The sequence below is a fragment of the Eptesicus fuscus genome, chromosome 13 (genome assembly GCF_027574615.1).
Source record: "Eptesicus fuscus isolate TK198812 chromosome 13, DD_ASM_mEF_20220401, whole genome shotgun sequence".
Taxonomy (NCBI): domain Eukaryota; kingdom Metazoa; phylum Chordata; class Mammalia; order Chiroptera; family Vespertilionidae; genus Eptesicus; species Eptesicus fuscus.
The window spans coordinates 53,800,240-53,809,110 of record NC_072485.1 but is presented as its reverse complement, the minus strand read 5'-3'; the positions used below and the strand labels follow the sequence as shown (position 1 = coordinate 53,809,110).

At 41.9% G+C, this 8,871-nt stretch overlaps 1 pseudogene; it reads right to left on the bottom strand.

Annotated features, from left to right (window-relative positions):
- Nucleotides 1-2,740: 2,740 nt before the first annotated feature.
- Nucleotides 2,741-5,559, bottom strand: LOC129151315 (translin-associated protein X-like; annotated as a pseudogene).
- Between the last annotated feature and the right edge of the window lie 3,312 nt (nucleotides 5,560-8,871).

The following is an 8,871-nucleotide window of genomic DNA, read 5'->3' as shown; positions in this document are numbered from 1 at the left end:
GGCTGAGGAGGACCAGCTCGCCGGCCCTGGTCTGCACTGGAGGCCGCCGCCGAGTTTTTTTCTAGAAAGAGAAGTCCTCGGTCGAAAGGTGCAGTCCGCAAACCCGCGTCTTAGGGCGCTCACTTTCTTGGTAAAGAGTGGCTTCTTTGCGCCTTCTTAATCTTTCTGCCCCTCCTTCAACCTGACTTATGATTTCCCCGAGCACGCAGCCTCGGAAGCTGCAGCCTCGGGAGCTCCCGCGTCCCCGCGGCAGCCTGGGGTCTCAGCCTTGGAAGCACCTGCGTCAACACCCAACACCGAGCGATCCGGCCCCACCGGCAGCCACGCCGGGAATCCGCCTGGAAACTCCCGGGCCCTGATCCTAGTGGTTGGAGGTGGGACCGGAGCCGGGCAGCCTTGCGTCATCAGATCAACCCATCAGATCAACCAATGAGCGTTGAGATCACTTCCAACCCTGAGAGCAATTGGGCCATTGCCACCCAGCATGGGCCGTCCCTCCCATTGAGCAGAGACGGATTGTGGGCGGGTAGCCCTGGCTGCCCTGACGTTAGGGGCGGCAACTGGACTTAAAATCCTCACGGAGCCGAAGGAAATGTCTGAGGTCAGGTTTCACAGTCGAAATAACTTACAACTAATTTCTGTAGGCAAATGGCAATGTAACTAGAGAGTGCCCCGGGGTCCGGCGGTCCGGCTGCCTAGCAGCGGTGCCCGGCGCTCCCCGCCCTGGTTCCTCGGCACCCTCCCCCGGCCTGAGCCCACCCTGGAAGGCCTTTTCCCCTACAGTTTTCACCAAGGCAGGCAGGTTTTGTAGACATGAATAAGAGTGCCCTAGTCAGTTTAGCTCAGTGTGTAGAGCGTCAGCCTGCATGCGGGACTCAAGGATCGAGGGTTGGATTCCAGTCAAGGGTACAGCCCAGGTTTCGGGCTCAGTCCCCCGTAATGGGCGTGCAGGAGGCAGCCAGTCAATGATTCCCTCTCATCATTGATGTTTCTATCTCTCTCGTCCTCTCCCTTCCTCTCTGAAATTAATAAAAAGATATTTTAGAAGAAGAAGAAGAAGAAGAGGAAGAAGACGAAGAAGAGGAAGAAGAAGTGCCCACGCACAAGTCCTGAAGATGCAGGACCAGCATGAAGGCAATCACAAACAACCGGGGGAGGGCGGGGAGAAGGGAGGGGGGAGGGGGGGGGGGAGAAGAGCAAAACCAGAAACACCACGGATCCCAACATAGATCAACATCTTTTTCTTCAGATGACTGTGTGTTTCCCTCTTCTTCGTCTGCTGGAAGCGAGACAGATTAAGGTACTGAGGATTCTACCAACGGAAAAGTTAAGAGAGAGGACAGAAAAAGGAATATAAGGAGAAAAGAAAGAAAGGACAAAAGATGAAACATCCAGAAAAGAAGAAGGAAAAAAGGAGGAAACAACCACATGATATCACCTTTCCAAGGTCTCATGAACTTCCTGTTTAAGGAGTTTATTTTATGGCACTTTCAGTTTGGGTTTACATGTTTACTGGTTTGCCAGGACCACAGCAGTTACAGTGTCCAATATGTGAAAGAAAAAACATGTATATAATTTTGTTTGTCCGTTACATACAATGTAAATATACTTCAATATTTAAATTTATTTTTGTCATTTCTTAAATATCTTGAGCAAGATTAGTAGAACAGACCCACCAGCTTCAAAACATCGAAAATTGCCATTTGGATTATTGCAATCTCTGTACCCTGGGAGAGATGACATACCAGGGTCTGAAAACCAGGCTAAACTTCTTGATTTCCAAAGTTGGGTTAAAATGGCCAAATGGGTATGCAGAGCCCAGCACTGTGAAACCACAGAACAGGGAAGAGCTGGAAGGTGGATCTTTCACAACATCACGTCCACACATTAAAGAGTTGGGAAATCACATTTTACTTGCAAAGATCTGCATCCAACACTTGAAAGCCTGAAGTTCAAGCCGGTTGTGGCAATGTTAGGACGCTTATCCTGTATTCAGATATTTGGTAGGGAAAGAGACTGAGTCTGCTCTGGTGAATATCATGCCTAATAATTGCATCGAAACTACCTATACCGAAGACCTACACAAAGCAGAAGACTTGCAGATGGCATGAAAACTGCTAAGGCCTATCCATGTGCTTCTTAGTGTTTCTTCCTGAGTTTTATGTTTCTATTGTTAGTAATGTCCTCTTCTTTCAACAAGTAGATTCTGTTTTCATAACCTCAGTATTTGCTGTGGAGCACGATGTAGTGCTCTTTTACTCTTGTTCCTCCAGGGATCCTGGTTCTACGTTCCCAGGCAAAAGTTTTCATCTCCAGAGGTGACCACATGGTTTCATAAAATGAGAGCGGAGGAAGCGGTTTCCCAGGTCAGCCTCGCAGGGTGCCTCCTGGGTTTTACACATCGCTGGGCTTTTGGCTCATTTGGGTTTGTGGGTTAATGCGAATCCAATCTAACCATGTAATTGATAGTTGCCTTTAAAAGAAGGTCTAGTTAGAAGTGAGTGAGAGATGAGAGGGCTAGGTTTATATTTTTAATTGGAAGTTGAGGTATTATTTTGTTATTCAGGCAAAATACCTTAAAGTAATCTTAAATACCATTCTTTGCTGGATTTAAAATTTTATCCATATTGCTGTACTGTGGGGTTGTTACTGAATGCAGTTCCTTAAAGGATCCCCCTCACCCCCAGTAATAGTAACTTAAAACAAAATTATAATAGGATTATATTTAAATTACGTATCTTTATCCTTGATTACAGAGAGGTTTAACATAATTATCTCCTGTTGTAAATACCAGTTGTTTATTAATTTCATCCATACTGATAAGTGATCGTGTATAATTAAGTGTTGAAAAGAGACGGCCTCCACATATTTCTGAAGTCCTGTCATAAGTCCTGTGGTAATGGCTCTATGGAATTAATGCATCTCTTCTCCCAAGAGCTCCTGGGCCACCTGCAGTATCTTTTGTCTGACACCATCTAATTTAATTTCTGACTCAGTCAATATTTCCTCCATATCAGGAACACTTGTTATCCTATGGAGCAGAAAAATTATCCTTTACTTTCTACAGTTACATCCCAACTAAGTTTCACAAGTCTCTCATATTTGTCATGTCTTGCATCAAGTTCCTGCTGAAGTGATTTGAAGGCCACCATCACGGGTGACAATGCATTAACATCCTACCCTTCTCTCCTCTGGTTGTATGGAAAATTGTCATGCTTCCTTTTCCTGAACCCTCCCAATCCTTCTTTGTTGCTCACGTTGTCACAGCCTACAGCGAGTCTCCTAGAGACAGAGGGCCTTGGACCTGGTGGAGTGCGTGAGGCGGGGGAAAAATGGGGGGGTTAGGGGGGTAAAGGTTAGGGGGGTAGGGGGGGATGAAAGGGAGGGGTGGGGGGAAGAGAGCCTGTTAGGGCCCTTTGACGTATCCCAGGAGCAGAGTTGGAATTTGCTTCCGGCTTATCATTACCTTCTTGAGTCCAGGTGATTTTCAGAATATTTTTATTAACACTGGGACAGTGGAACAAAGGAAGGACTCAGGGTAGGAGAAGCAACAGGAGAGAGCCTAGGCAGTGCTCTGCTTTGGCTCTCTAGAAAGATTATAGGAAAGAAGTGAGCCAAGGTGGGACTGCTTCGCTCACTGGAAAGTCAGAGAAAAGGGGCCTTGGATACAGGTTCTGGGGGTTAGCCTGGAAGGAGCTGCTGCTGCCTGCTGCTCCCCTGGTTGCAAGTCTCTGTGGGGACCCATGGTGTTTAGGAGAAAGAAAGGCCCCAAGACTATGACTCTGAAATGGTATTGTTTTGTAAACAATCCATTCTTTCAATATTGTCAAATTTGTCTTTTTGCCCAAAAAATTTACAACAAATATTACATATTGTTCTGATTTTACATTTACTATAATTAAAAATGAACTTATACAAATGACCTTAGCAACAATATTCCAACAAATATTGCACTGAAAGAAGTTTCACAACACATAGTAAATAAATGAATTAAAATATAATAAACTTATATAAAGTCTCTGTGTCTTTCTGATTATCAATTAAAATCCAATTATTTCTTTATAGTTTAAAAAACAGTCCAATTATCTAAATAAGCCAAGAAAAATTAAGTACACATAAGACTAATAAAATTTCTTTCCAATGTTTAAAATTAACAGAACATTTTGGGCCACATACTTATAAAAGGTTAAATCTTTAATTCAACATTTAAATAGAAAAATGTTTTAAATTCCCCCCAAATAAAATCCTAACTTTAAAATAGAATGTATAAATCATCATTATTAAATGGTTTTTATAACCATAATAAATATTGATAAAATATAGATTAAGTAGCACTGGTTTCCTTCATGAAAAGAAAAACCAATAATTTAAAAAAGGTGCTTTTCATGTTTAAACTCCAGAAGATAAGTTTTTCAGAAGACATGACATAACTAATGGTTTCCCTCCAGACCTACTTTAGGCACAAGCTTACATACAAACATACATGTGTTCATTCAAAAAATATATTTCCATGAGAGTCTCTGTTAATTGGTACATAGACAGATGCTTTGAAAGTCACAAGGGCTTATTATGACCTTCATGTATGCTAATGGATGCTGGACTAACAGCTTCAGAGAAAGAAACACCTTCACTGAAAAGGGGCTTCTTTGTCCACTGTGGCTACGCTATTTCAGCCTTCAGTATTTCAGCTTCAACTCTTAGGCGCTGAAACTGGATAGAGAGGTGCAGGTAGAACTATCCAGAAGTCACCAGAGCCATCACAAAAGAATGAAACAGTCCCTCTGGGCATTAACTGGCTTCTAAAGGTTGTCCTTAAAGCAAAACTCTTAGACTTTTTTTAATCTTTTATAGAAATGTTTTAGAAATTAATGCTATTTTTAAAAAGCCACATCTACATCTTAATTAGTAATACAACAGACCCTGTGTATGTATTTTCACTCTCTTCAATATTCATAGTATATTTCATTTTGATTCAAGGTTGATCTTGGCCTAAACAAAACTAAATTTGCAGAAACGTTAGCTTTTTAAAAACTAGTTAGACAAGCAGGCAGTCACTCCTCTAGTGCTTTCTGAGCACTGTGGAGAGTAGTTTTAACCATGAAGAAAATTTGTGACGCATGAGGAGAGACCCTGACTCTTGACTCATTCCCTTCAACAGAAACTCTGATGCGTAGCCCTTGTCCAAGTCATTAGCTTTTTTATATCCTCCTTAAATAATAATAGTTTTAAAATACATTGTGTACGCCAGCAGATATTTTGCATTTCACAGTAGTTAACAAAGGGGAATTTTTTTTTTTTTTGGACTAGACCAGGACATAAATTGAGCAATCTCTGAAGTAGCATCATTTATTGTTTCTTCCTTACATTTGCCTGGATAATCTGAGTTTTAATTAAATTCTTTCTTTTCTCTATACTCTCCCATTTCCCTACTTCTATAATGACTTTTCCAATGTTGTATTTCTAATGCACCTCCCTAATCGCTGGAGAAAGCTTTGATGGATGTAGAAAGTTATAGCACCATTGTCAGCTCTCTTACAGTTTCACAGCCACCAGCTTCATGGAACTTATTACCAGGCCCTTCAAATGACTTCTCCCTTGCCCTTGCAATGCTGAATTACCCATCTGGGACCGCTGGCTCCTAACCGCTCACTTGCCTGCCTGGCTGATCACCCCAACCACTCTGCCTGTCTGCCTGATCACCCCTAACCACTCGGCCTGCCTGCCTGATCTCCCCTACCCATTCTGCCTGCCTGCCCAATGCCCCTAACTGCCTCTGCCTTGGCCCTGCCACCATGGCTTTGTCCGGAAGGACGTCCAGAAGGATGTCAAGAAGATGTTTGGTCTAATTAGCATATTACACTTTTATTAGTATAGATAATTTGCTGGAAACTAAGAGGCATGTCTATATTAATATCCAACCATTATTTATTCATGCATAAAAGCATTTTAAGAAATTTCTCTAAGTTCTCCTCCAATTACCTTTTGATTTAACCACAGTCCACCACCTAAAAGGTTGACTGTGGTTAAATCATCTAAAAGAGTTTATCCTTGGAAAACCCATCTTATCACAATTTCTGGGCATAGATACAATAATAAATAAAAAGATATTCCAGACCATTTTTTAATGTTTCCTACAATTTTCACCATAGAGATAAAAATTCTTCTCCATCCCTAACAAACCGTGGCATTACTCTGTTGAGTGATTTTTGTGGGGGTTTTTAAAGCTGAATATAAGCAGAACATTTCTAGATTGCTATACTTAATTTTGGGATCCATGATTTAAGAAAAAAAAAGTCTGAAGTATATTTGGAGGAATATGCAATAATTAGTTAAAAACGTGTAAAATGAAAACTAGGAGTTTAAAAAGTATTAATGTTAAGAGAAACAATGTGAAATTATGAGGTGTTACAGTGGATTAGTTCACTTAAAAAGTTTAAACATGCATTCCTGTACTACAGAGGTAAGAAAGTTAAACACTATTATTTCCCAGCCTCCCTTGCAGCTAGGGTTCCAGGTATGATTGGTCCAACAATCAGATGCAGTCACTTGAGACTTCCACTTGGAGCCAAGTTTGCCAACACAAAGCGTGGCAGCAGTGGTGTGATTCTGGAGCTGGCAACTGTTCATGTCTTTCTAATCCAGCAGGCAGCTTCCCAATGTGGCAGGCAGCTTCTTCATTATTCCAAAGCAGCAGCTTCTTTGGCAGTCCTCTCTGGTGATGTGGTTCCTACAAGCTCAGCCCAGGTTCTGTTTCTTCAGCCCTCTCAAAATTTCAGTGAGCTATCTATCTCCCGTGATCAATCCCATTCAGTTTAATAGCTCAAGGAGAGTCCATGACCTACAGCCATAAATCTTGACCTCTACAGAATCTGATAGCTAGAAGCAAGGTGCAACAAGTGAAAGGATCTTAAATATGAAGTGGGCTGAGTTGAAGAGGTAGGGCCTTAGGCCATGAGGCCTCATGCCAACTGAAGTAAGGGTTTCAAAGAAAGTGTGGTGGAACTTGAGAATGCTAGCCTGCGGGGCTGCCTCTGCCTCTTTCGGCAAAATCCTACAAGACAAATACCACTCGGGCTAAGGTTTACAAGTCTGCAGAGATGGAAAGGTATATATCGCTTTGCTGAGGGAATTGTTCTCTGTCTACAAAAAAATATATTGACTAAAGTCCCAAATCTGGAGCCTTGAAGAATTGAAAAAGTCAACTACTACCACACTCCATAAGTAAAGGTTCTGAGAAAGCTGTTAAAATTTCCTTAACCTTTTGCAAGAATCTTCCCTTAGAAATTTTCTGCCAAGTAATGGGAGTCATCCTGAGAAAAACGGTCAGATTAATTCTGTTGTCATCCATCCAAGCTATTCATTTAAGACCCCAGGGGAAAGAAAGAACACAGAAACGAGCAAGTAAAGATGGGTTCTTTGATAGAAACTATGCCTTGACAAGACCTTTCTGGTTACTCATGATAATAATTACAGAAAACAGACCAGAAACTTACTAACTTTTTAGGGAATTATTTTGTAAAAAAACAACAACAACAACAACAAAAAAAAACTAACTAAATAAAAACCCTAAACCTGGCCTGCAATAGCCTGTAACTATCTAAATAATCCCCAAGCTCCCAAACCCAAAATAATAGGAAACAAAGTGCTAAGATTATCCAGCCTCCAAGAAATGCATCCTTTCTGGTGTGTACCTAAAAAGTAATGGACAATAAAGACTTCCTAGAGGGCAACACCAAGAGCCCCTGAGGACATTAGATAAGGGAGTTACTCCCAGAAAGGTGAATCAGCACTTTCCTGATGGGAAAACCAAGGAATATGTTTATGGACAGAGCAGAGAGACCTTGCTATGGATCAGTGACTGCTATGTTTCCCATGTTCCCCTTTTTCAAAAAGATTGATTGTATGCAGTTATCCTGTAACTATCCCACCTTTATGCATATGGTACCCATGGGGCAGACACCTTGATTTTTAGTTTCTGGATGGCCAGCGATATCATGGTCTTTGAGCTATATGCAATAATGGGTGGGATTTTGATGGTTTCCTTTTGAGGTGGGTGTTTCCTATGTTTTAGAAGAGTGTACATAGATATTTAGGTAGCCAACAAGGCTGTCTGGATTAAAATTAAAAGTTGCTTACCAGCCTGGCCGGCATGGCTCAGTGGTTGAGCACTGACCTATGAACCAGGATGTCACTGTTCGATTCCCAGTCAGGGCATATGCCCAGGTTGCAGGCTCAATCCCCAGTTGGGGACATGCAGGAGGCAGTCAATCAATGATTCTCTTTCATCATTGATGTTTCTATCTCTCTACCTCTCCCTTCTTCTCTGAAATCAATAAAAAAATACATATTTTTAAAGTTGCCTAACAAACATTACCTCTTCCCACCTTCCTTAATTAAAGTATCCCAATATTTATTTATTTATTCATTTATTTATTTATTTTGGTTAATCCCCATCCAAGGTATTTTTCCATTGATGTTTAGGGAGAGTGGGAAAGACAGATGGAAACATCGATGTGAGAGAAACATATCGACTGGTTGCCTCTTGCAGGAGCCCTGACCAGGGCCCGGGCCAGGGAGGAGACTGCAACTGAGGTACATGCCCTTGACTGGAATCGAACCCCGGACCCTTTGGTCCACAGGCTGACACTCTATCCACTGAGCCAAACCAGCTAGGACAAGTATCTTAACTTTTAGCTGGTCACATTGCCACAAAGATGTCTCAGTTTCCCTAGCAGCTAGATGGCCATGTAACTCAATTTGGGCCAATGAGATGTAAGTTCAGATGTTGTGTGGTTCTCCAGGAAAATTGCTTCAAGGGAGCTGAGAAAGTTCCTCAAGTGGAGAAAGATCCTTTTCTTGCCCTTCCCAGCT